This window comes from Ambystoma mexicanum, chromosome 14 (genome assembly GCF_040938575.1).
Source record: "Ambystoma mexicanum isolate Mex_15411 chromosome 14, UKY_AmexF1_1, whole genome shotgun sequence".
NCBI classification, from domain to species: Eukaryota; Metazoa; Chordata; class Amphibia; order Caudata; family Ambystomatidae; genus Ambystoma; species Ambystoma mexicanum.
This window is the reverse complement of record NC_090940.1, coordinates 230,577,585-230,603,761: the sequence shown is the minus strand read 5'-3', so window position 1 is coordinate 230,603,761 and position 26,177 is coordinate 230,577,585.

The following is a 26,177-nucleotide window of genomic DNA, read 5'->3' as shown; positions in this document are numbered from 1 at the left end:
AAACATTTTTGTTTGTTTTTGTCTTCTCTTTTCACTATGCATTTAAAGTTTTTTTGGAAACTGATGCAATAAAAAAAAGAATAGTTTAGTCCTACTTGTGGCCAGCATGGTCAGGGGATCTTCGTTTGCAAGTAGTGGAGTCTCTGGGTGACGCTTTTTGTCGTACACTTTGATCTGCACTCCAAAACACAGCAGCTAGACTCCTACTCAAACTCAACACGAGGGAACATATAACATCAGTTCTTAGAGTGTTGTGGTGGGTAGCAGGTAAGAAATAATCTGCTTCAATGCCCTCTGCATCACCCAGAGAGCCCACCAAGGTCAAGGAGCAGAGTCTATCCAATGGGTAATATCACATTCCAAACAAACTAGAAATCCAAGAGCCATAAATGAATGGCTCGTACAAAGCTGGGCATTCTGGGGAGAAAGGCAGTGAGGCTCTGCCCTTTCCATTATGGTGAACAAACTTTGGAATATGATGCAAAGGGAAATACACACAATACAGGGCCACTTGAAATGTAGGACACATCGCAAAACCGGGTTCATTAACACATAATTAATGGACATAAGACAACACTCACCGAATAGTGAAATACCACTTCTCAATTTGCCAACTTCTACACACAGACACACTGTAAGTGATCACCTCACTGGCTCCCGACTGCTTGTTTGCAAACCCACGTATGACGCATGGAGAACTATACCAATGACTAAAATACAATGAGACTTTTGGAAAATTCTGGGAGAACACTTTCATCTGTTTCCTTCAATATAAATAAATCAACACAGGACAAACTAGAAAGAAGCTCACCAACCTTCAGCACAATGTAACCGTACATAACCTTGTATGTATGCCAAGCTGAGAACATGTAAAAACTAAGTTTCTAAGTAATCTTGTAAACTACGCCATGACACCCCAGGGTTTGGGCATATAACCAAATGCAATAAATAAAATAAATAAATAATTTAACAGTCATTAGCATCATGAGTTTGCACCTGATACAGAAAATATATGGGACCAAATGCTGCGATCTCTCCACCTTACTCGCCACAAGTACATTCAAACCAGCGTTTTTCTTAAAGTAAACAACACAACTCTACCCCTGTAATTGCAGCCGATACATCCAGCCCCCAGCCAACGCTCACTCATATGAATGAGGTATCCTATCTGGGCACAAAGCCCCCAATTCCCCTAACACATTCCATCTGTAAATCTATCATGCTTGCAAAGCTCAGGGTTTTTGAGATCTGCACAATCAACCGCAAACAACTCCTTCTTGCTCTGTCCCTACCTATCCTCCTAGAAAACCAAACTCACTCACTCCCTTTCAGATCTGCCAAAGAACCTGGAGACTATGCAAATGGCACCAGTGCATGGTACAAATCATAATACATGACAAAACACTGGTAGGTAGACTCTCAATGAGAAAGAGATGTTTCTGACCCATTGCTGACAACTGGTGACCTTCAGGGAATTGCAGCTGATCCATCTGTCCATTTCAATGGTCCAGAAAAAGGGAGTTGCAATAGGTCCACTGCAAGTTTATTGACACAGGCAGCTGCTAAATCCGAAGAGTGATGTAAGTGGCGGGTCCATCAACGTTTGCTGCCGCAAGAGAGAGATGCAAACAACTGAAAGTACATGTGTGATTATGAAAAAGGTTCAGGGAGGTACTGTAGACACCAAAGCAAATCGCTGATTCCCTAGCTGACTTCTTAGAATGCAGATAATGCCCTGTGGTACAGGCATGGATTCATTTTTGTAGGGGGAGAAGGGGATTGCTTCCTTCAACTCTTGTGGTATGGCACATTCTCCTCATGCTCCTAACATTTGTATGATTGCCTTTGCAAACATCTAATGCCAACATGATATGATATATGATATGATAAATCATATATAACGCACCTGTACACAAGTGTTTTTAGGCGTGACAAGACAAGGGAAGGAAGAAAGAGGGAGGACAAGACAAATGATCTTACTAGGCCTTGTGTCATTCAGTTCGTGCAAGTGTGAGAATGAGAAGGACAAGGAGGGGGATGCAAGGGAGAGGGGAGGGGAAAACCGGGCAGCAATGCTCTGAATAAGTGCAGTCAGCGCGGCGCGGCTCTGGGTAGTGCAAGGAGAACAAGGGACTGTAGGGTTACAGTTATAGCCCCTAAGTGCATGGTAGGCCCAGAGGCAGTGCAAGGGTGACTGATCAAGAAAAGGCCTGGTATCCAGTGAGACTGAGGGTAGCCACGAAACCCGTCGATACAGCAGACAGGTAGGTCAGGTAGGTCAGCAGGGGAGGGAGAGAGAGAAAGCAGAGGAGAAGAGGAAAGGTTTGAGCTGCTTCTGCAACTTCAGGTGGTCCGGCTCAGGTTTGAGAGAGGGAGGTAGGCCATTCCAGAGGAAGGCACCTGCAGAGGAGAGTGATCTACCCCTCACTCTCTGCCTGGAGAAGCGTGCCCTTAGAGAGTTGGAGGTAGCTGAGCGAAGGACACAAGAAGGAAGGTATTTTGGAAGAGAGCATTGGATGTAGTGCGGTGGGGAGTCATAATGTCGAAAAATAAATGTCGACAGACAAAAATGTCGACAAAATAATGTCGAAAAAAAAAATGTCGACTTTCGTTTTTTTTAATTATATATTTATTTTAGGGGTTAGTGAGTAAAAAAAAAGGGAAAAATAAAAAAAAAATTAAAAAAAAGGGGGGCTGGGGGGGGAACCCCCCCATTTCGAAAAAAAAATGCATTGAAAAAAAAAGTCGACATTTTTTTTTTCGACTTTTTTTTCGACTTTTTGACTGTCGACATTTTTGTTGTCGACATTATGACTATAAACCATGTAGTGCGTGCCCTGGCCTCTGAAAGCCTTGTGGACAATGCAAAGGGTCTTGAACTTGAGCCTTTCAGCCACTGGGAGACAGTGGAGAGATTTCAGGGCTGGAAAGATATGGTCCTTGGGCTTGAGGCCTAGGATAAGTCTTGCAGTCCTGTTCTGGATTAGTTGCAGATGGCGGAGAGTAGAGGAAGGCAGATTAAGAAAGAAGCTGTTGCAGTAGTCCAGCCTAGAGAGAACCAGGGCTCTGGACACAGTGATCTTCTGGGAGAAAGTGAGAAAGGGAAGAGTCCCTTTGAGGAGGTGCAGCTGGTAGTGGGACTTCTTGGCGATGTCCATGATGTGAGGACAGAAAGAGAGTGGAGTTGAAGATGACATCAAGGGTTTCTGCCTCGCAGGAAGGTAAAGGACGAGGGCCCAAGGTGGGCAGCCAGAGTGAGAGAGGGAAACCAGGGGCAGGGGTCCCAATGAGAAGGGAATGAGAAGGAAATCCGTCTTACTGGCATTAAGGCAGAGATCATTGGATGTGCACCATTCCTGAATCACGGATAGACAGTCAGGAATGAGCGAGAGAGGAGAGGAGGCTGATGGGAGCCTGAAGAAAAGCCGAGTGTCATCCGCATAACACTGAAAGTTAAAGGAGAAGCTAGCGATCAGGTGGGCTAAAGGGGCCAAGTAGAGGTTGAAAAACCAGGGTGAGAGGATAGAGATCTGGGGAACACCACTTGTAAAGAGAGAGGTGGTGGAGAGAAAGGGACAAGTTGGACTTGGGAGGGGCAGTCCAATAAGAAGGAGGTCAGTCACTCCAGGGCCTGATTCGTGATGCCCAGGTTCTCATGGAGTCGATTGATCAGGATGGCCTGGTTGACCGTGTCGAAACCAGAGGAATGATCAGGGAGGATGAGGACAGAAGAAAGGTGTAAGAGGATTCAATTCAACACTACAGCTAAGTCAATGCCTAGTCTGGGATACTGAATGGAAACCCTTATTGATATATCTTTACGTCCAGTTCATGCGTTCTGGATGACTACCCCTATATAACACCCCTCTCTTGGAATCCCCCTGACCCCACTGAGCCACGAAGTAGTTCTGTTTTGCAAGTTTAAACAGTTTATTTGATAATTTAAACAATATATATATATATCACATTTTATAATAAATTAATAATTGAATATCACACTTAATCTGAGCAGTATTCAATAATGGATAGTCCGGCACTAGCACACTTCTTTATAATCAATGATGAGTGGTTATAGGATGGATACGATAGCAACAATACTTTTATGGTTTCAAATGGATGCAATGTGGAATGAAATGCAGTACAGAAAATAACTTGATAGGATTTCAGCAAAAGACAATGTAATCACTTTCTTGGACAATTCACCCCCCCTTTTATGCACTGTAAGGAGATGAAGATGACACAGTTCTTAGGAATGCAATCAAATAGAATTCAGTTCAATTCCCCCCCAGCAGCTTATACAACAGATAAGAGTTTTGAAACACAGGCAAAATGCTTTGAATATGGTGACAATGCAGTGAGAAATATGCTGAAAATGGTTTTAATTCCCTTTAGGAGGTTCAGGGTGAGTGAAATATACTTGGGATGAGTTCAGGCTCACTTTAGCAAGGATCTAGGAGTAACTAGCAGGTTAAACGAATTTTTGGCAAAGGAAAGCAATGAAGCTGCTGTTTTCACATGTGGCTGGATTTTTAACCAAATTGCAAATCGCGGTAAAATTCGAGAGTGCGAGAATCGTGATCACGGCAAAATTATGAGGAGTAGGAAGTCGGTTCTAGGCTTGTTGAAAAGCTGAGATTCTAAGCTTTCAGAGGAAAGTTAAACCAAGTTCCTAGCCCAAACGGTTCCAGGGATACGGACGATTAAATAAAGGTAGTTTTTCGGATTTGAAATTTTAAAAGTTCAAAGCGACAGGTTACAGCTTGCAGCTAGAAAATGACAAGTGACAGCTTTGCAAATGACAGGTAACAGTTAGGAGGCAGTTCTGGTTAGATTAAAATAGATTTAATTATATTATTTTAACTAAGAGATTGGTTCTGCACAGTTCTGCTAGGTACTCACAATATAATTTTAAAAGGAATGGGCCTCGCCACGGATCTGGTCAACAGGATTCCTTCACTCGCCACTGACGGTTTCTGCGCACAGCGTCTGGGTCAGCTCTACTCTGCTGGTCTGGGTCTCTGGTTCTGATCAGGTCTGTGGGTCCGGATACATGGCAGGATATGCAATGTGTGCTAAGTGGGACATTATTGAAACATGAATGAAAGATCATTACAAAGCATCTACTGCAACAGGGCAGAGCTCTCAATTCAAGTCACTCTTATTTGAAGGGTTTCACTTCTGATCCAATACTCTCAAAATAATCCCTTTCCTGCTGTATGGAGACAAGCGCTGCGATTAAAGCACCTCTTATTCACTCACACCACACCCAAAATGATCAACATGAGAGCAGCCCCCTTCAATTCACACATGCAGACTCCACTCCATTTTACTACCATGGGCGTCAACCTTTGATTTTCAGCACGGGCCAGATACTTTTTATTTTGCATTTCACAAATCCAATCCCCTTACGCTGCAAAGGTTATATCGATCTCCACCAACGTTTAAACACCTTAAAATCATTGGTTAAAACATGGGATTCTGTTGTAAGGTGTCTAAAGGCGCATGACATAATGCTTGGCGTTTCATTCAGGAGACTAGTGCAAAGTGTTCTAAATGTAAAACACAGTTCATTGAAATTGACACCTTTACAGGCAATGTGTACATGCAACTGTGTTTTCACATACTGTTGCCATTTTATAAACTCATCCACAATGTTGTCCGTTCCCAAAATGTGCAGTGTATCAGAATGACAATTTTCCATCAAGAAATGCTGAAAAACAAAAATCTGCCCAAAGGAGGGGAGTGGTTTAGGCCATGATACATGCCCATTCAAGCTAAGGCCTCACAGCTGGGACAGCAAACTAGGAGGTTCTGGCTGGCACCAATATGTAAAGCGCCGCCTGCCTGCTGAAAATGGAATCCTGTTTCCCAACTGGAACCATTCCAGAGTTTTGATGGATACCTGCATAAATCACAGAAACACCAGTAACCACGGGGAGTAAAGGCCAGAGGGTCAGGAGAGGTGAATACAAAGCAGGTCTGGTGGGGGCACATTTATAAATATGCTTAAATACAGCTGGGAAAAACAGTCCAAAGCACCCATGGAGTACTTACATTATAATATAGTCAAACGAATGCAGCAAGGGGGTTAATAGCTGCAGATTAGTATGCACAGGCAGCTAGAGAAGAGCTGAAACACTAAATAACCACTGAAAGGCGATTCATCACTCTTTGACAACAGAGTGCTAATGTAGAGGAAACCGAAGTAAAAATGCACCATGGCGATAAGAAGGTTGCTGGATACTACTAGAGGTCTGAGGGAGGTGATGACCTAAAGGCACCAGCATAGGCAACATGTAACGTGTGCGCCATAAAGTATACATGTAATTTCATGAATTAAAGAAGCATGTTGCTGTATGATTAGACTGCCAACCTGGCGCCATCCTGAGGCTCAGGGCTCATTTCAACTGAAAATGTTAAAAGGCCCTGACACCGTCCCAGGGAGACTTAAAAGACTCTCTGGCCGTCAGAGCAACATTCGGGAGTTGGGTTGATCACCACAATGGTCGGTTGCCATTTTCTCAGCCCTGTTAGAAGGAGGGCCTCAGAGAGGCCTTACGCTTTAGAGGTCCTGTGGATCTGCTGCACCAGATAGAGGGTGGCAAATCCCTTGTTCGATTCTTGCGGCTTGTACAGGGGTCTTCATTTTTTTTCCTTTTTATACCTTTTGTATCTCAGGGTTTGTGTCTGTGTGTAAATGTCTTAGGGTGGAGTTCCCACACCATGAAGGGCCACTACCATAAAAAAACAATCCCTGCATTTAGCCCTCCGAACTTCCATTCCCTTATCCCCTCCCATCTCACTACTCCTTCCAATATCCCTCCATCCTCCCACTGCCTACCATCTACCACTCGCCCTCTATCTCCCTTCCGACACTCCCTCTTTCCCCCCTCCCTCCATGCTTAATTTTGCATCCCTTTACTACTTTCATCTCTCCAACTCCCACTCTCTCAGTTTCTCTCCAACTTCCATCTCTCCTTCTCTCGCTACACACATTACTTCCTGATCCCTCCCACATTCTTTTTTCTTTGCCCCCTTCCTAAACCCACTTACCCACACTCTTACTCTCCTCGCATCCTGCCCTCCCTCCTCTACTCTCCACATTTATATCTCTAGCCTACTCCCTGCCTTTCTCTCCCTCCCCCTTTCTGTTCATGCCTTCACCTACCGTCCTCCCTTCTCTCAGCTTCATTCCCCTTCTTCTCCCCATATTTCCCTCTCTTTCATTCCTCTCCGTCAGTCTCTTAGCAGCTGGACCCACTGGTTGCACCCAATGTTCCACAGCAGGTGCATTAGCATGCCGAGCTATTTTATCAGAGTTTGAATCAGTGGCCTCCTGGGCTGACTCATCATTTAAGGGAGAGAAGGAAACAGAGACAGCAGCAGAAACATGTGGGTGCTTGGGGTGGGAGACAGATGAAAGAGCCCAAGAGAAAGGGAGGGTTGACAGGCGAGATGGCTGGAATAAAGGATTCCGAAAGAGAAAGTCAGAAAGAGAAAGTCGGGAAATAAAGCAGGGAAATAAAGTGAAATGTAAAAAGTGAAAACAAATGAAAAAACAAATTAAAGAGAAGAAAGTAAGAAATAGCAAAAGGTGGACAGCAAGGACAGTGTGTCCACGGTCCCCACAATCAAGGATGAGGGGATGATGAGGCGGCCTTCCCAGTGCTTAAAGTGGGCAGGGGCCTGCCGGGGCCAGACCCCGGCAGTCTCCAAAAAGTGGGACTGAGCCGGGGCCCTGCCGGGGCCCCCGTCCTACCGCAACATTGGCGGGAATCGCGGGATGCATTATCCCGTCGCGGCCGCAGCCGCGACGGGAGATGCGCCTGCATTGAAGTCAGGCATGCTGACAGAAGAGGCAGCCAGCCACAGCAACGCTGTGACTGGCTGCCACTTCTGTCAGTCATAGTAACTGCGTCTGGTTACCCCTCGCGCGAGAGTTCACCAGAGGGAGCTACTGCCCTTTGTTTCCCCAGGTCGCCTTTAACCCTCGGTGAACCTGGGGATTCCTCACATTTTTCGAGGTTTATGAAAGATGGCTTTGAAAGTACACATTTCAAGCCATCTTTTATAAAGCTTTGCGATGGACAATTTTGTCCGCAGTCAAAGCTTTATAAAAGATGGCTTGAATTGTGTACTTTCAAAGCCATCTTTTATAAACCCGAAATGTTTAAAAAAGATGGCCTGAAAACTAGTCAAACCGTAGGGTATGCACACAAATACATATAAATGTTATATATTTGTGTGCGTACTGTACTATGGTGTGTGTACTTTGCAAGCCATCTTTTATAAACGTAGAAATATGTTACATATTTCTATGTTTAGAAAAGATGGCTTACACAAACCATAGTAAGGTACGCACACAAATATATAACATTTATATATATTTGTGTGTATACCCTACGATTTGCGTACGTTTTAGGCCACGCCCCCCCACAAGCCACGCCCCCAAATGAGGCCCCCCCCTCGATTTCTTACCCCACTTAAAGTCCTGGCCTTCCCACTTTGAAGTGAGCAGCACTTGCTAATTTTGGAAGATGCACCCTAACACTTCACCAACACTTAGCACAGCAGGAGTGGAGCCAGAAGCCCTGCCCAGTGAGGGTGTAGACAGGCACAGCTTGCTTGTCTTTGGAGACAATTTCGCTGGATCCTTGCATTTACAAAGATCCCCCATGCAAGTACTTACACATATCTCTCAACTCACATGCTTTTGGCGGGTGTCATCCACCTGGGAATACATTCATTCACCCGAAAAGCTCCTCATCTGTCCACTTACTTCAAAGGACTCTCACGCAAAAAAATAGAAACGTTTATTTCTACACCCGCCCTTTGAACTCGAAAGGTTGAGAGGTGTGCTTACATAATCTCCATGCCTGACCAGTTGTTGAAGGAAAACGGGGGCAGCTGCCCCTTTTACCCACATGCACATGAAGCCAAGTCTTACTACAACATCTAGACAGGCAAGCAGTGCCGATGAGCACTACACTCATTTATTTATTCAAGCCAGGACAAGGGACCACTCTCTAAATAGGTCTGAAGTTGCCACCAAGTGGTCATGTGTAATGCATTTTGATGATATTCTGTAATTTTATTGTGTGCATTCAGCCAGAATATGCTCTTACTAAAGGTCGGATTGCAACTGTACTGTTTGCACACTATATTCCAGAATTATATGCAGAAAAACTCCCTGATCCTTCCCTACCCTCAAAGACCATGGTGCTCAGAGTGAGGCTATCATGCCCCCCCCCCCCATTTCTCCTCTGAATGCCGGGGTTGACGTTTAGGAACTGTCTGTGTGTGCCTGGGTAGGGCAGAATAATATTTGGATTGTTTCTGATGTACTACAGGACATTGTACCATGCAGTCTTCAAGTGTGGGCATGCAGTCAGAGTATCAAATAGGGTCGCTGGTCCATGGAAATTAACAAGGGGGGGTCCTGGGAGTCCCTCTGCCAGACATTAGTCCTGGTTACTAGAGACTTACCCAGAGTCTTTAGCTCACTATCTTTCACAGAGAAGAAATATCCCAAACACATCAGTCTTTGTCCTGCCCTACGGCAGTCCAGCACCGAAATGCTAGGCAATTCTCCTCTGAACAAGAGTACCAACAAGAGATCAACATTCTTAGAGAGGCACAGCGCCACCCCACTGATGAGGTCCAACCAGACCGAAACACGTGTCTGGGGGTGCTGTGTGGTCTGTTGTGATCCACTGTTGCCACGGCGCCAGGCACCCTGCGCCATGCGCCATGGAACACTCTCCATGCCCTTCACGTGCTATTTTCGACAACCTAGCTCGCACACCAGCAGGAGGCACCACTCTGTGATCATGTATCAGTATCCATCTTCCACAGATAACTCCTCCTGAATCTTCGCATACACTTGCATGTCTCTGTCTAAAACCCGCTCTCTAGGCCACCCACCCAACACGTGTGGCACCACCCGCATCAGCACTTCATCATGCTCCATCACACTCTTCCACTCATCACACGCAATCACATTCTTTCCATCACTTATAAGCGCTATATAATCACCACTGCTTCTACTGCATCATCCTTGCCCCCAACATCCAGTAATGGCAATTGCGACAAAAAATCTGAACGCACCACAATAAAGGAATAACTGTGTTCTTGTACTGCACCTCATGCTAAATTCCTCATGCTTTCAAGCACTTCTAAAGATGGGCGTTATCATCACCCAATTTATTGGTGCTCAGTATGGTTACACAGGAGTTTTGCCGGATGCTCCTTTTTTCGAAACTCTCCTTGCGCTCCAAACTCTGCCAAATGGGAGCTCCAAAAAGGATCTCTCTAGCTCCCTATCCCTCTGCCCTCCTCTTCACTCTCTGGGGACACCTCAAGAACCAATGCCACTCCCTTCCTCCCACTCCCTCCCCCCCCAACCGTTATCAATGGCACATCCCCTGTACCCGGGCAACTCCTCCTCCCCGCCACCCTCGTCCACTCCCCTGGTTTGCCCCCTCACCCCAAGAGCCATCCCTTCCCACGTACAACTCCTGCTGGATAACCGTTCGCTTTCGGGTTGGGTATTGTGCAATGCAGGTTTCACACTTGTTAGGGGAGTAACGTCCGTGTCGCAGTATAATATGATATATGATAGGTTATTTACAACGCCTAAACGCAGACCCGGGGATCGAACCTGTGTTGCTCCGTGTAGTCTTGCGTCCAAGGCGAGCAAGTTGCCCCTGAGCTATCTTCCCGAGACTGCAGGGTGCACACTCTCAATCCTATCACCCTCTGTGGTGTGATGACTGAGTGGGTCCTGTCATGAGATCTGAACTTGCGAATCACGTGCTGCTTCATACCAGAAGCAAGAGTTTAGCTCATGAACTTTGCACCCGGATCATAAAGGAATACCCTGGCCACCCTCCGTGTACTTCCAGGACTCTGAGATCAATGTCACACTGCACGACGCATGCTACTAAACACCGAATGCATGTAACTTTGCAGACTTCACTCAACGCAAGGACCCCAGCCCACTCACATAGTTATCTTGAACATCCTTCTTCATACAATCTCCTCAGAAAAACTCCTTCCAATTGCATTCACACTACGTTCTGGGAACAGTAATCACAACTATTTTTAAACAATGTTAAAGTGCTCGAATACCCACCAAAAAGAACTCAAAACACCATCAGCTTCACTCTTCTCTAAACTCTTCAGTTCATGTCCACATACACACACGCAATGTTATCAAGACCAAGACATTCTATGTTGCTAATTTGCAGAGTTAGGGACAAATGAGAGCTTAGACAGAGAAGATTAGGGGCAGAGAAGAGCACCGACAGATAAGGACTGTGACAGAGAAGAGCTAGGACAAGGAAGTGCTAGAAAAGAGAGGAGCTAGGAGAGAGAAGAGCAAGGACAAATAAAGGCTACGACAGAGACAGTGAAGATGTAGGACAACAAAGAGCTAGGACAGCAAAGAGCAAGGGCAAAGAAAACGCGTGATACAGAATAGCTAGGACAGAGAAGAGGTAGGGACAGTGAAGATGCAAGGGAGAGAAGATCTAGGACAGACATATCCAGGAGAAACGAGTAGAGTCAGAGAAGAGTGATGACAGAAAAGAGCTAGGACAACGAAGAGCTAAAACAGAGAAGAGTGAGGATAGAGAAGAGTGAGAACAGTAAAGAGCTAGGACAACGAAGAGCTAAAACAGTCTAAAACAGAAGAGTGAGGATAGAGAAGAGGGAGGACAGTAAAGAGCTAGGACAACGAAGAGCTAAAACAGAGAAGAGTGAGGATAGAGAAGAGTGAGGACAGAGTAGGCGGGCAGACAGATATCAGGGTACAGATTAGCAAGAGGGACATGTGTATGGAAGGACTTACAGTGGGATGGAGCACTGATAAATGGAGGGGTATTTTCTTGGGGATATAGAGGTGTACCTGTGCAAGGTGGTTGATCTTTAAGAGTGTTCATGTCTTTGCTCTGGTCACCAGTGAAAGGAATGTGCTGTGCCCACTGTGGAACTATAATAATATGTTAGCTCTGTCAGTTCCATGCCCGCCCCATCACACATCTGTGCCCAGCCTGCAGGGCATAGGTTCAGCACCTGGCAGGGGCACCGTTTCAGTGAACATTGCATCCTAGTAGTGGTGAATATATTGCCACATGGCCCCTTGTGGATTTAGAGATTAGAGGATCGAAGAGTGAGGCAACACCGCTCTGTGGCTCAGTGGACAAATGATTCCAAAACTGCCAGGTCTACTCAGCCCTTCACTCTTCGGAAGTTGATAAAAAGAATCGACCTGTGTAACAAACATTTGTTACAGCGCCAAGCTGCCACATTGGGGCGAACGTCTGCTCTATAAACACATGTGTTACGCCAGGCAAACATGTTCATAATCATTCTCAATAATGATATCTATGCATGAATTCATTTATTTTATCAGCTACTTAGCCATTTTTCAAAAATAAAACATATTTTGTAATTTAATTAATTCGCGACAAGGGTTTTATATCCATTGAGGGAGTAGGGACTGCCTTTCAACAAAGGGTTTGAAGCACATATTACACAAAATGGTGAATGCAACTCCGTAATGCAATCATGGAGTGCTTCTTCTGGCGGGTTATTTGTTTATTAAGTGTGATGTTCAGAAGCACATTCACTCTGACAGGCTGAATAGCACCACTGCCGCAGTGGTACAGAGGAATAAACACCCAAGGAAGGCCTTATGCACGGGACCTGACCCTACCCCTTGTTATGCGGGTCGCTGCTCAGAGATGCGGCGCGGACGCCATGGTGCGGCTTAGGACGCCCTTGGAATTTGAAAGCGATGTCTTATACGGCTGCTTTCTAATTCTGATTAGCTACTCTTCCTCAAGCCACCGGACAGCAGGCCCGGGCATGTTGGTTCCAATTTAAAAATGACAATGGCTGACATCTATTGTGATTGGGGGGTGAGGGGGTGCAAGTTGGAGGTGACACAAGAACAACCTGCTCAGCTCACCAGATGAATGAGCTGAGCAAATAACACTTTTCCAGGCAACAAAAATAATCGAAATTAGTGTTTACCGTCCTCAATTTTCAAGCACACCAAAGTTGTTTGCATACAATGGACAGATTCACCGAATATTTTTCCTAACTGTGTGTACCAGGTAGGGACAATTATCACATTTGGTTTCAGGCCATTTAAACAAATAATAGAAGAAACTGAATGAGCCAAAATGCAGCAATTTGCATTAGTTTGGCATGTCGGGGCGTGCGAAGCACAATGCAAAGAGTATCTCTTATCCACAAGGGATTTGGTTTGGGATGCAACTCTGCCTGCAGCTGGGATGTCACTCGATTTGGTGGGACGTGGGGGCCAAAAATGTGTTGAGGCAATACCCCTTACTGTTTTTTGCACGGGCTCTGTAGCAGTGTGGTGCCATCGTCAGGTGACGCGAGAACTCGCCTTTGTGTTTGAGGAACCTGAATTTGATTCGTTATTATGACGACCAAAAAGTAGCCAAAGCCACGACCAAGCCAACAATGAAGGGACAGGCTACTAGCTGCACAGAAATGCCCACCAATGAACACAAGTCAACACCAATAGCCAGCTCTTAGATGGAATGGTAGTGCAGCAGATGTTAAAAACCCACATGCCATCAAATGGATCTGGTAGAACATATTAGGCTGGAATGTCCACAAAGGTAAAAGGACGACCAGTCTCTGCAATCGAGGTTCACTCAAGAGCTAAGATCATTTGGATATTAGGTGCTAAGCAGATCACTGGCGTCCTCCCTGTATACAACCAGCACCATGCACCCTCTCCAAGCCTACAATGCACCCTTCTTTAGCAAGGATCAAAACCCCTTTAATTTCTGGCAAATCCTCCTTTACTTAGAGGAGGCATATATTTTATTTTGACATAGATATCTGCAATCCTATCCCAAAATATTACCCATTTCGAACTCTTAGGCCACCCAACAGCGGCTGTTCTTTGGCCCATTGTTTTGGGACTATATACAACTGCAATTTATTGTGATTAAAAGATACTAGCCATGCACCATAAGCTTATTTTTGTAATTGGTTATTTATAACGCACTTAATACCCACAGGTTTCTAAGTGCGCCCCGGGGATCGAACCTGAATTGCTCTGTGTCCTCGAGTGCGTTGCCCCTGAGCTATCCTCCTGAGACAACGTATTTGGCATATGTTAGGCTTTGTCGCTCAATCTTATTGACATATTCCTGATGATGCTAACTTACCCTGCCGGAGTAGATGGCATGGTTGGAATCCTTGAAAATGGCTTGAGGGGTCCCATTCTTAAATGAAAATAATGATCTCATGCAAATTAGGCATCGTAGAAAATGTGTGTGTGTCTGTGTGGGTGTTGGTGTGTGTGTGCGCACGCACATGTCCGTGCCAGCCCTAGATACAGGGAATTTCAAGCAAGCAGTTTATTTAAGAAGTCTCAGAAATGACCCCAGGGAGGACTATGGTAGCTTAGCCAAATGCTTGTTTGGTTTTAACATAGCATTTCTTCAGGCGGCCACTGTTCTGTGCACTATCCATTTTGACTCCTAATTGGCCTGTGGCACAGAGAGCAAACTGATTTGCCCAGGATCAGACCATGCTGGTACTGTGGGGAATGCAGCTTTCCTGATCCAAGTTATATACCTTTGCCTTCAACAGTTTGACACATATATGCCATACATTCTTAAAAATCCCATACAACTTTGAGTTGTCATATCAAGCAAACGTACACTTCCACCCAAATACGCATTGTGCATTGGTTTGAAACGATTAGCATAACAATGATTTTTTATACTTTCTTGATTAAAGCACTTGGTGTTGCATATTAGACAAAGAAAGTACAAATGGCATAGAAACTACCCATAAAATCAAAGGTGTCATTGTTAGCAGACAGTGAAAATAAGGAGACATCTATGTGTGCAAGAGACAGTGGCATAAACAGGTAGAACTAAACAAGGAATAAAGTCGATGCAGCAAAGGAACAAATAATAATCATATATTGGTCTATCAGCGCGTCCTCCTATGTGTGTGATTAGTAGCATTTGAAGGACTGCCATATATTTTTCGGGCGATTCCGAACTGGCTGCATGGATGGCGATTGGTCTTCAGTATCATCGGCCCAAGCGACAGCACGCAGCCACCGATCAGTCGACGGTGTAGCAGGTATAAGCCAATGAAGCAGTAAGAAGCGTCCCGCTACCAACAAGCATAGATTAACAAGTTTACGCACATGTCCCGCTAGGTTCTCAAATACATGAAAAAGGCCTTGCATGGGAGTAGAGTCAAGTCTGCTGCCAGTCATATCAGCAAGTATAGCAGATACATCCTTCCAGTACAAATCAAGGTTTTGAACAACGTCACAACATGTGAAAAGAATTGACATTGTCTTCCCTACACCTAGGGCAGCAGCCAATACTTGCTTGAGAAAAGAGTTTCAATCGAGCCGGGGTGTAATGATACCTGTGTAGAACTTTAAGTTGTATTAAAAAGAATCGGGAATTGTAAGAGACCTCACGGGTTTGTGCGCACATAGCCCAGATTTCATCTTTGATATCTAGATTCATGTCTTGCGCCCATTTGCACCGGATCCCGGTTAGGGGCACCGGAACTCGGCTTTATATGAAGTAGAAACAATGCCCTGGGTACCATGTACATCCATAATATACCCAAGTATGGAGTCATTTTTAGGCTCAATTGGGAATTCCACCGATAACCCGTTAAATGATCTGTGTGCGTAGGCCGATGTGGTGAAGCCATTGTGAAATGTATACTGCGTGAGCACAGGGATATCATCAGCAGCTATAAGGTTACCATCTACATACATGCTTCCCAACAAGCTAAATCAATTTTCTACCCACTGCCGCTCAGTAGCAGCAACTGCCATGGGAAAGGTTATTATACAGTAACATAAGAGGAGGGCGCTGTGTTAAGGGTGAGCTACACCTAAGAGTTTCCACAATTTACACCAGGGCAGGGCAGTTACAATTGCGGTATCAAATGGGCAGGAGTCTGCAAACACAGGAGGAAGCACCAGAGATCCAATATCTCGCTCACCTGCAGACAGCTGAGTGACTTTGCTGAAAATGTTGGGGGGACATGACATCTAAATGAAAGCGGCCCCTGCCAAATGTGTGGGACAAAATATTGTGTCACAAAGGTTAGGAGGGAGTAACACCCTTGTCCATCCCTAAAATTATGCCCATGCCTGCAAAGGACCTTTTCGAGCCTAACATGCAGATTCGGTGCATATTGCGCAAACCAGAAAGCGAAAAACTGCTTGCATCAAGTACATCTTGAAATCGAGGGCCACGAGTCCGCCTGTGCGTAGGCTCTAGTCAGGGTATTCCACTTGAGGCGCTCTGCCCCTGAGTGCCACACATATGTGTTGATACCAACTTCCGGTTCTTTCAAAAATTTTGTTCCAGGCAACAACGGTATATTTTGGAAAAAATAAAGGAGTTTTGGAAGTACTATCATTTTTAGCAAAGCTATTTTACCCGCAATGGTCAATGGAAACTGCGCCCCAGCTTTAAGATTAAGAATGAGTTACGACATGTATTCAGCATAATTCCGAGCAAATAAGGTAGTGAGATGTCTGGTTACTGCATTCCTTAAATATCCCATCTCTGACGGAGCTCATGAGAAGCCAAGCAAGACTTGCGGTTTGGTCACAGCGTCTGTTAGGGGAAAGATTTTGGGCTTATTACAGTTTACACGTATGCCGGGCAGTTCCCCAAAAGTGAGAATATCTTGCATGATTAGGGCCAAGTGAATCTGTGGGTCCCTTACATAGACTATCACATCATCTGCATAAAGGGATATGATTTCAGGCTCGCCAGTCATTTCAATGCCTCTATGCTTGTGTTTATGCCTAATGAGATCTGCCAATGCTTCTATGGTTATGGCGAATAGCAAGGGCGATAAGGGACAGCCTGGCGTGTGCCCCATCCTATGTGAAATGGGTCTGAGAGCATCCCATTCGAACAAACGCTTGCAATCGCTGAGGTGTAAAGTAGTCATACACATGACGTGAAATTGGGGCCAAATTTACATGTTTCCAAAACGGCATACATGAATTGCCACAGGATCGAATCAAAGGCCTTTTGTATATCGAGTGTGGCTGCCACTGCCTGGGTTTCCAGATTTATCTGTGTGAGGATATTGAAAGGACGGTGCAAATTCAGCACTGTAGAATGCCTGGATATGAAACCTGACTGGTCAGGATGAATTATGTGAGGCATGTATGGCATTACGTGCGTAGCTAAAATCTTAGCAAAGATCTTGACATCAGAGTTTTATCAATGAAAGGGGGTGGGAGGAGGCGCAATTATCTCGGCAAGCTTGTTGGGCTTAAGTACTACTGTGATGACCAATTCTCTCATGGTAGAAGGATGCATTTGCAACTCAAGAACCTCGACCCATATTTTATGAAGATAGGGAACCAGGGAATACTTAAAGTGTTTATAGAATTCAGCAGTGAGGCCATCAGGGCAGAGGCTTTCCCGGTAGGTAAAGCATTGATTGCTCGAGAAATTTCTTCTCAGGAGATGGGGAGATCCAGCTGAGCCCTAGCCTCAAGTGATAACGGTGTGAGTGGGAGACAATCGAGGAATCTGTCAATGTCACCATCTGAGCAAGTATCTCTATTTGTGTTTAAATCAGAGGCTTCCAATACTTGATTGACCTTGATCAGTGTGTGCACCAAGTTGCCCGATCCATCTTTAATGAGCGGAATAGAGCAACTTCCACTCACCTGACGGACTGCACGAGCCAGTAGCCTACTTGGCCATTCACCCTTCCCGTAGCACATCAGTGTCAACGGGGTGTCTAGGAACTTCAGTTTTCTCGCTGTGTTGTCCCTAAATGTGTCTAATGCTTTTTTAACCCGTGAAAGCATGGCGGAGCAAGGATGAGTTGACTGTTGCTGCTTTAAGCGGCAGAGGCTCTCCTCACTGTGCTTAATGTCCTGCCTAATAGTTTTGAGAACCCCAAAATAACTGGTTATCACGATACCCCGGATGTAGGCTTTGAAAGCCTCCCACAGTGTACCTCATTCATCTCAAAATATAGCTTTACATGGTCACTGAGATTAGTTTCAAAAGCAACATCTTACAATGCTTGAGATTTAAAGTATCAATTGGTACAGGTTATAGGGAGCCCATGAAGCTGGAAAGTAAATAGAACAGGGGTATGTTCAAAGTATTTCCTGGGCAATATGCTCGCTTTAGAGACACCACTGAGAAGGACATCTGAAATAAGCAACAAGTCTATACGGAAAAAAGTACCATGCTGATGCCAACTTCTGGCTCTATAGTAGATGAGTATGCACAGTTGCATGAATTAAGGGCCCTCCACGTATCCACCATACACAGCTCAGCCATTCTGTCACATATTATTTGAGCGGCCTTCAAAATTGCCCTAGAGCTTCGGCCAGATCTTTCCAGGTTTACATACAAGATAGTATTGGAATCACCACCCCACAATATAGGTATCGGAGTATACAGAGCAAACATATCTGTGATTTCAGTGTAGAACGCAGGGTCATCTACATTAGGGCCATACACAGTCAACAAAATCATCTCCCTACCAGCCATCACCCCATAGACCATTTCACCCCAAAGGCTCTGTGTAAACTTTCTTGTGTTTGAACAGCAGAGAACTGTGAAGCAGGATCATTACTCCCCTAGATTGCGTGGAATACGTGGTGTAGAAACTCTTTTTGCCCCAGTTTTTGGCAAACCACTCGCATCCTGCAGCTATAGCATGGGTCTCTTGTAAAAACAAGAGCGTGGCTATATGATGCTTAATGTGGAGCATAAGCGTTCACCTTTTAACAGGATTCCCAAGCCCTCGTTCATTTCAGCTCAAGCATGTGAGCTCACTCATCCCCGCAGTGCAGAACATACATTCTCACCTGTCTGAAAGTTGCCTTTAAGGAAGTGTGTCTATAGTTACTCCTCAAACTGTCTGCAAATCAATAGAACTTCTACAGCATAACGAAGTGCATTTTGAACACCCCAAATGAGCACACCACCCCCAACCCTCATCTTCCCTCCAATTAGGAAGATGGATCCCCAAGATAATCAACCCAACCAACTTTGCCACACTTTATGGGAAGGCCGGCGCATGTGTGACCACCTGGGCTCTACAACAAACCATTGAAATATGAAATATTTAACATCAATATTTTCCCTGTTTCAAAAAAGGAAAATGATGAGGTACAATGATACCACTGTAAACAATGTAAATATGATGTTTCGGCATCCACACATTGTGAGCCTCTGCAATTGGACAGAACACGATCATCAGAAGACGTTAGAGATGGGAATCTCAACATGCCATGACTAAGATTTGTGGCAAAATGAAGAAAATCAAGGTCCAGCAGACTGTTCAGCCAGGAATTTCATGGCTTCTTCAGGAAATGTAAACAAGTATGTCTTGCCACCACATTCAATGTGCAGCCAGGCTGGGTATAGCATTGCGTACTTCATGCTTTGTTCATTGAGCTTCTTTTTCACTGCCAGAAACTATTTCCTTTCTTGTCGTACAGCTACGGAGCGGTACAGGTTAATATGTAGCTTACTGGAGCCCAAGAAAAGCTCCCCCTTTTCGCGGGCAGCACGCAGGATAGCATCCCTGTCCCAATAGTTTAATATCCAGGTAATTATCAGACGAGGAAGTGTTTGAGGCTTACGTTTTGGCACCAGGGATCGGTGGACATGTTCCACTGCAAACTGTGTCAACATTGGGGAACTGGCAGGCAGGCTAAAAATTGAGTGTTCCACAAATTCCTTCTTGGAGCCATCAAGATAGTTCTCAGGTAACCCGATAATCCGAATATTGTTATGGCGCGATCTGGATTCAAGTTCATCATTTTTCCCAGTGAACATCTGGATTTGCTTAGTCAATGAGGCGACATCGGCTTTCAACAAGAAGACGTTGTCTCCCAATACTCCCACTCTGGTTTCTGCCTCAGTCAACCATAGGTCTGTTTTCTTCAGGCGCGATTTGATGGAACCAGTCATGCCAGTAATGTCATCCAGTTTATTGATAGCAGAGAAACACTCCTGAATACAACCCATCATGCGTTGTGTTTCTGTGGGTTCACACAGTTTCATAGTTTCTTCCAACAACATCAGGAGCCTTCAGAGTCGTTTAAGCATCAATTTGGAAGGCACTCTGTTTTTCTCAGTTCCCTTCGTCATCTCTAACCCTTGTGGCCACAAGTTCACCACATCTGATCTCTCAGTGGAAAGACACAACCCCTGTCACAAGGGGAGAGAGTGGACATTGGGTGCAGAGACCAGCACTGAGGGTGTTAACACTCAGTGGAGACAAGGCAGGGTGATAGTTAAGATGTGAGCGCATACGGTTCGCTGATGTAAGAGACAACAGCAGGGAGTATACTTCAAATGTGTCTAATAGCCATGCAACACCTCTCCAGCAACATCATGGTGATCAGGGTCAAATCCCGTACAGCATTTCAAAGAGTGATTCAATAATAACAACTAAGGGCACTACGCAGTGCTCATACCCTGAGATGCAATTATGGGCCCGATTCATGGAATATTGGCCTGGTTCAGAGTGAATTTGCACTGCTGAAAAGTGACTTTGCGCTGCTGACACAAACCCTGATTCATGGAATGGTGTAAAGTGTATTTCTGCCATGCAAAGTCCGGGCAAAGCCATTGCATAGTCATTTTTGCAGTACAAAATGACTTTGCCCGGACTTTGCATGGCAGAAATACATGTTGCTCAGTGGAGACAAGACAAGGCATGTAGCACTTGGTAAAATTGGAGGTAACTGAGTTACCTCCAATTTTGCCACTTACCGCCATACTCGTAATGAGGCCCTTTGTTTTTAGTTTTAAGCTTTAGGTACTGCTGTTGCGCCACTGATAGGCCAACATTATTCGGATAGAAGTAAAATAGAAGGGAGGTGGGATGTGAGGATAGTCACAGAGCCTGAGGTGTTTTTACCCACCTACTGAGCATCGTTGGCCATGCTAATTCCTATGACAATTCGCTCCCGCTACCTTCTCCACCACAGACACACTCTCCTGGGATGTCTTCAAACTAGCTCTATTGCAGTAACAGCAAATTGTGTAATGTTCAGAGGCTGACAATGATAATTCTATGCAGTTGCGGCTATACATCAGTTCCCTTTATTAGATGTCTATGAACTACAAGCATTTTCATAGCCAATATGTTGCGCTCTTACACAGGTACTATATGTGCATTTGCCAGGCACACTTCCATCATGTACCCAGGTACTCATACCATTTTCCAGCTGTTGCCATGCCCTAACCAGGTAGTACTATCATGGTAGTGCCTGGCAAAAAAGTCCAAACTGCTATCTTTGCCAATGCTTGTTGGCAACTGTTGTCTGGAGGTGCTTACTCATGCCCGTTTTCCTACACTGCACCTTTCCATGTAAGGTGATATATTTGCGATCTCCCTGCCACACATAGGACTTGATTCATACAATCTGGTGCCCCCAGGCTAGGATGAGCAAACAACTTTATACATACTGCAACTTCGGAGGACTGCACCCAGGTCACCTTATTCCTACAATCTAAATTAATGGAGAAGGAGTGACTGGCTACAAGTGCCTTTTCGTATGGCCTCGTTGCATATCGAAACACACATACCTATCACTTTGATAAGCATTGATTTTCTTCAGCTATGCGGGCAGAGGACTACTCCCTGGTTGAAGGTTGCATATTGAAGCTGGAAAGTCCATTTACATTTCCAATTGTAAACATGTGGAAATGCAAAGAAAAAAACATAGAAATGCTCATGCTGTTGTATAGGGGGTCATCCCCCAACCCCTTCAAACTGAATGTATTGAAGATAGACTCCCTCCCCCTCAAACCCAATGTTGATAACTTGTCGGGTTGATGTTGCGAAAATCAGAAATGTAGTGCCTTTCAGAAAAGCTCTTAGAAGAGTGATCTATTGTGTGGGGTCAGAATGTCTTGTGTGGCAGAGGGTTTGTTAAGTAGTATATGCTTATTATAAATTACTGAAAAACTAGATGCAAATCGGAGCAGGTATCAAATTTTGATCAGCAATAGGTTGATACACCATTTTGTGATAAGCCAGACATGGTCAGGCAATTTCTAAGATGGTGAATTGTTACTAAATCATGATGACATCAATGGATAACTTTTTTCATAGAAGTTCATACAGAGTCCACTGGTGTTGAATGAGCTAAGTAAAACCTGTTTAGACTAGTTCTGAGTGACAGCTAAGGCATCCAACCAGGGACTGAAAAAGGGATTGTCTTCAAATACCAAAGCCAATAAGGATGTCTTATGCTGATCATTGCATTACATCACCTTTCTAGTTTGTATATAAGGGGCTAAGAGCCCAGAGAAATTGGGAGTTTGCAGAGATGTCTTTGGTGTGCTGTATGCTGTGTTTTGGCCTATTGAGAAGAATAAACCTGATGGGCCTCATTAGGAGTTTGGAGGCAGCCATGCCCTTAACAAGGGCATGGCTGCCTCCAACCTCGGGTCTGGGTTCCCTGAATGGGGATATACCGAGCCATTCCGACATTGGAGGGCCCGGTATTTCCCCATCCAGTGAACCCGGACCCGGTACATCCCCATTCCCATTCGAGCCCCCATAGGGCTCAATGGGAATGGGGAGCATGCTAACAACGGGCCTGTTAATGACGGGCCTGTTGTTAGCATGCTGGTCCCCTCTCGGGACATGCTAAGGACGCCTGGTGAAACCAGACGTCCAGAGTTGGTCCCGCAAGGGGACCTCATGATGGGGCGATAAGGGGTTAATGGCTCCGAAACCAATACTGGCGTCGTTAACCCCTTACCACCCCTCTCATAATGAGGCCCGATGTCTTTTGAAGTCCAGTCTCAGTGTCCTGATGTGCTTCAGAGTGCCTTCCTGACCCTGAGGTTACAATGCCCAGTGAGAGGGTGATGGGACCCTCTATTCACTGTGCATGAGTGTTTATATTCTGAACTCCAAAAAGCCCCCTGCTGCTTTTCATATTCCAGTCACCCGTCCTGTGAGAGGGCAGGCTAGAGATGATGGAAGGACAACATCTCCTCATTCGCCCCTGCCCTTGCTGATCTCTGCAACCCCCTCCTTTGCTATTGGTTTCTTTTCCAGCCTCCCCATGATTCCAACCCCCCTGCTGTCCTCATCCTCCTTGACCTCTCTTCTGCATTTGACACAGTAAACCATTCCATTCTCATAAAAAGGCTCCATGATACCCTTGGTATCTCAGAGTGGGCACTGGACTGGTGCACCTCATTCCTAACTGACCATTCCTCCAGAGCCATTCTGGGCTCTTTCTCCTCCCCTACTTCCTCTTCCACCTGTGGCATCCCCCAGGGCTCCATTATTTCACCCTGGTTCTTTAACATATACATTTTTCTACTGGCACGCCTCTTTTCCTCCTTCTCCCCCAACTTCCAGTGCTATGCTAACGACACACAACTCTTCTTCAAACTTCCTACTGATGCCCCTGCCCTTCCTTCATCCCTGACTGCACCTCTGCCATCCAGGCATGGCGCACACTGCTAATGACCTCTGCCTCAATTCCAGAACAACAGATTCTCCCTATTGGGTCTCCTGCACCCTACGTCTTCCCTTCACTCTTGCCTTCCTCCATGGTCTTCCCCCCTACCCCTTCCTCTGAAGCCAGGAATCTCAGAGTCATTGTTGATTCCTCCCTTTCCTTCATCCCTCGTATTCAGGACATTGTCAATAAGTCTCAAAGGAACTCTACCCTTCCCCACCTTCACCCAGAGACTCAATGTTACCCATGCTCTGGTTCTCTCTAGGCTAAACTATTCCAATAGCCTTCTCCTTAATCTTCCTTTGCCCACCCTGCGACCCCTCAATTAACCCAGAATAGGGCAGCAAGACCTATCCTTGACTTCAAGCCCAGGGACTGCATCTCTCCTGCCCTACAAAGCCTTCACTGGCTCCCGGTCTCAGCACAGATTAAATTCAAATCCATCTGTATCATCCGCAATGCTATCTGGGGCCAGGGACCACTCTATCTTCAACCCTTCCTGACCAAATACTCCCTTCCTGGACTCCTGCGTTCCTCTGGCACCAACTCCCTGCGTGTGAAGTGGTTTGCTAAACAGAGAGCTGGTGGTCGATCACTCTCCTCAGTGGGCTCCCTCCTGTGGAATAGCCTCCCTCTCCCTTTGCGTCTTGAGCAGGACCTCCTTAAGTTCCAAAAAAGCCTCAGGACCTTTCTCTTTACCTCTTTCTTCTCCTCTCTTCCCTGCTAATCGTACAGTAGCGTGACTGATGTGCCGGGCCTTTATGTATCCTCGGTGCCCTGATCCCCCGGATCTCTTCCCAGTGGCTGTCTATTTATTGCACTTGCTTAGACTCAGCCTCACCACGGGAGGTTGCACTTACGTTTTTCTCTTCTTAGCACTTCACCCCGAGCACTTCTCCAGGAGCACCACAACACCTATCCCTCTCCCCTCTCCCCTCTGCACTTGCACGTTCTGAACACTCACAAGGCATAGTAGGTTTGTCTCCCCTCCCTGTTCTCATTTTGTGTGCTATTCAATGTTTTATGTTTGTTGAAATTCATTGAGAAATGATATGCCTACCATCCCCTGTCCCCTCCCTGTTGCCCTGTGGGCACTTTGATACAGTTTTGTTAATTGTATAAGCGCCTAACAAACGACCAATAAAAACAAAAAATAAAAAAATAACAAAGATGCCTCTGGTTAGGGGCCCCACAAGGGTGATGACGGATGGGCAGTTGCCCCAGGACTTGTGCTATGTATGGGGAAAATAGCAAGGGGTGAGGCACTCCATGGCGTGTGAAGTGCACCTTTCTCTACCTTGTCATTTTGGTAGCCCATTGCTCAACCTGACAGGTCCACTGGAGCTGCTCTGCTTCCTCCCATTCATTGGTTGATTTCTTTCAACACCTGCATCCCGTATGACTCGTAAACATCAGACTGGGGCGCACAATTCAGGGGCTTGAAATGGGAGCTCAAAGGGCCAACAGCTGCCTGAGACCATGCAACCTGGGAGCTTTGTCTCATGTCTGCGGCATAAGTGGTCTCTTTTGCTTAAAGAAATGTAGCAGTCCGTCAGCCCTATTTCAATCTGGAAGCAGGGATTGTGTCAGTTAATGTGTCAACTTCACAAATCTTTCTTGATTTTGAAATTCCACTTTGTAGCATAACAAATGCATTTCTAACATCTTAATGCACCTACTTTTTAAATTCTAACATTATACAATTAACAAAGTGAACTTTGAATACGTTGCCAAAAAATCCGATATAAAAAAGACAAAGAAATTGCAGTTCTTGTTTACAAAAGAAGTTAAAAGAAATAACCGATGTAAAAACAAAAATTAAAATCAAAATACATTACGCACAGATATCTCTTAAAATTAGCAAAATTGTATGCCAAAACTTAGTTAAAAAAATATATACAGGGTTTCCTCACATGTGAAGATTCCATATAAATTCATAATCATCATTGTCCACCTGCCAAAAGCCTGCAGCAGTGAGATAAATGTGTTTTAATCAAGGCAATACTACTTTTCTACATTTACTTTTGAAGGTATGCATTCCCTTTTTCGATCATTTTGTCTTTAAAAGTAAACCATGTTTTTTTTGTCTACATTGGTTCTATATATATATATATTACACAGCCACGGTAGTGGCTGTGTAGTTATGGTTAAATTGCTAATCCCATAGGAAGAGCACTTTTTGGGCGGTTTATAACTTCGCTCCCCCTAGACGAATCCTCACCAAACATTTCAAAAAAGGTATATGACCCACTCTGAATTTTGTTGCAAAGTTTGGAGAGGTTTGGTCCAGGGGGGGAAAAGTCATAGGGGGCTCCCAAAACGTTTTTTTTCCTTCCCCATAGACTGAATGGGGGAAAAACTTTGCACACACCTACAGCCCAAACCGCTGGACGGATTTTCACCAAATTTTGGGGCAGGAGCATTGGCTTGGTCCCGAAAGCGTGCATTTCTAAATTTGGTGAAAATCCATCCAGTAGTTTTCTTTAAAACGATGAAAAAATAGGTCTACAAAATTTAGTGATATATATGTCCGCTCCGCGGACACACTTCCCAGTTCGCTCCGCGGACAGGATATGGATTGGGTAATCGGCTTGCGTTAAGTCCGCGGACATGTGACGCATTCGCCCATTGGATGGTGAAGAGC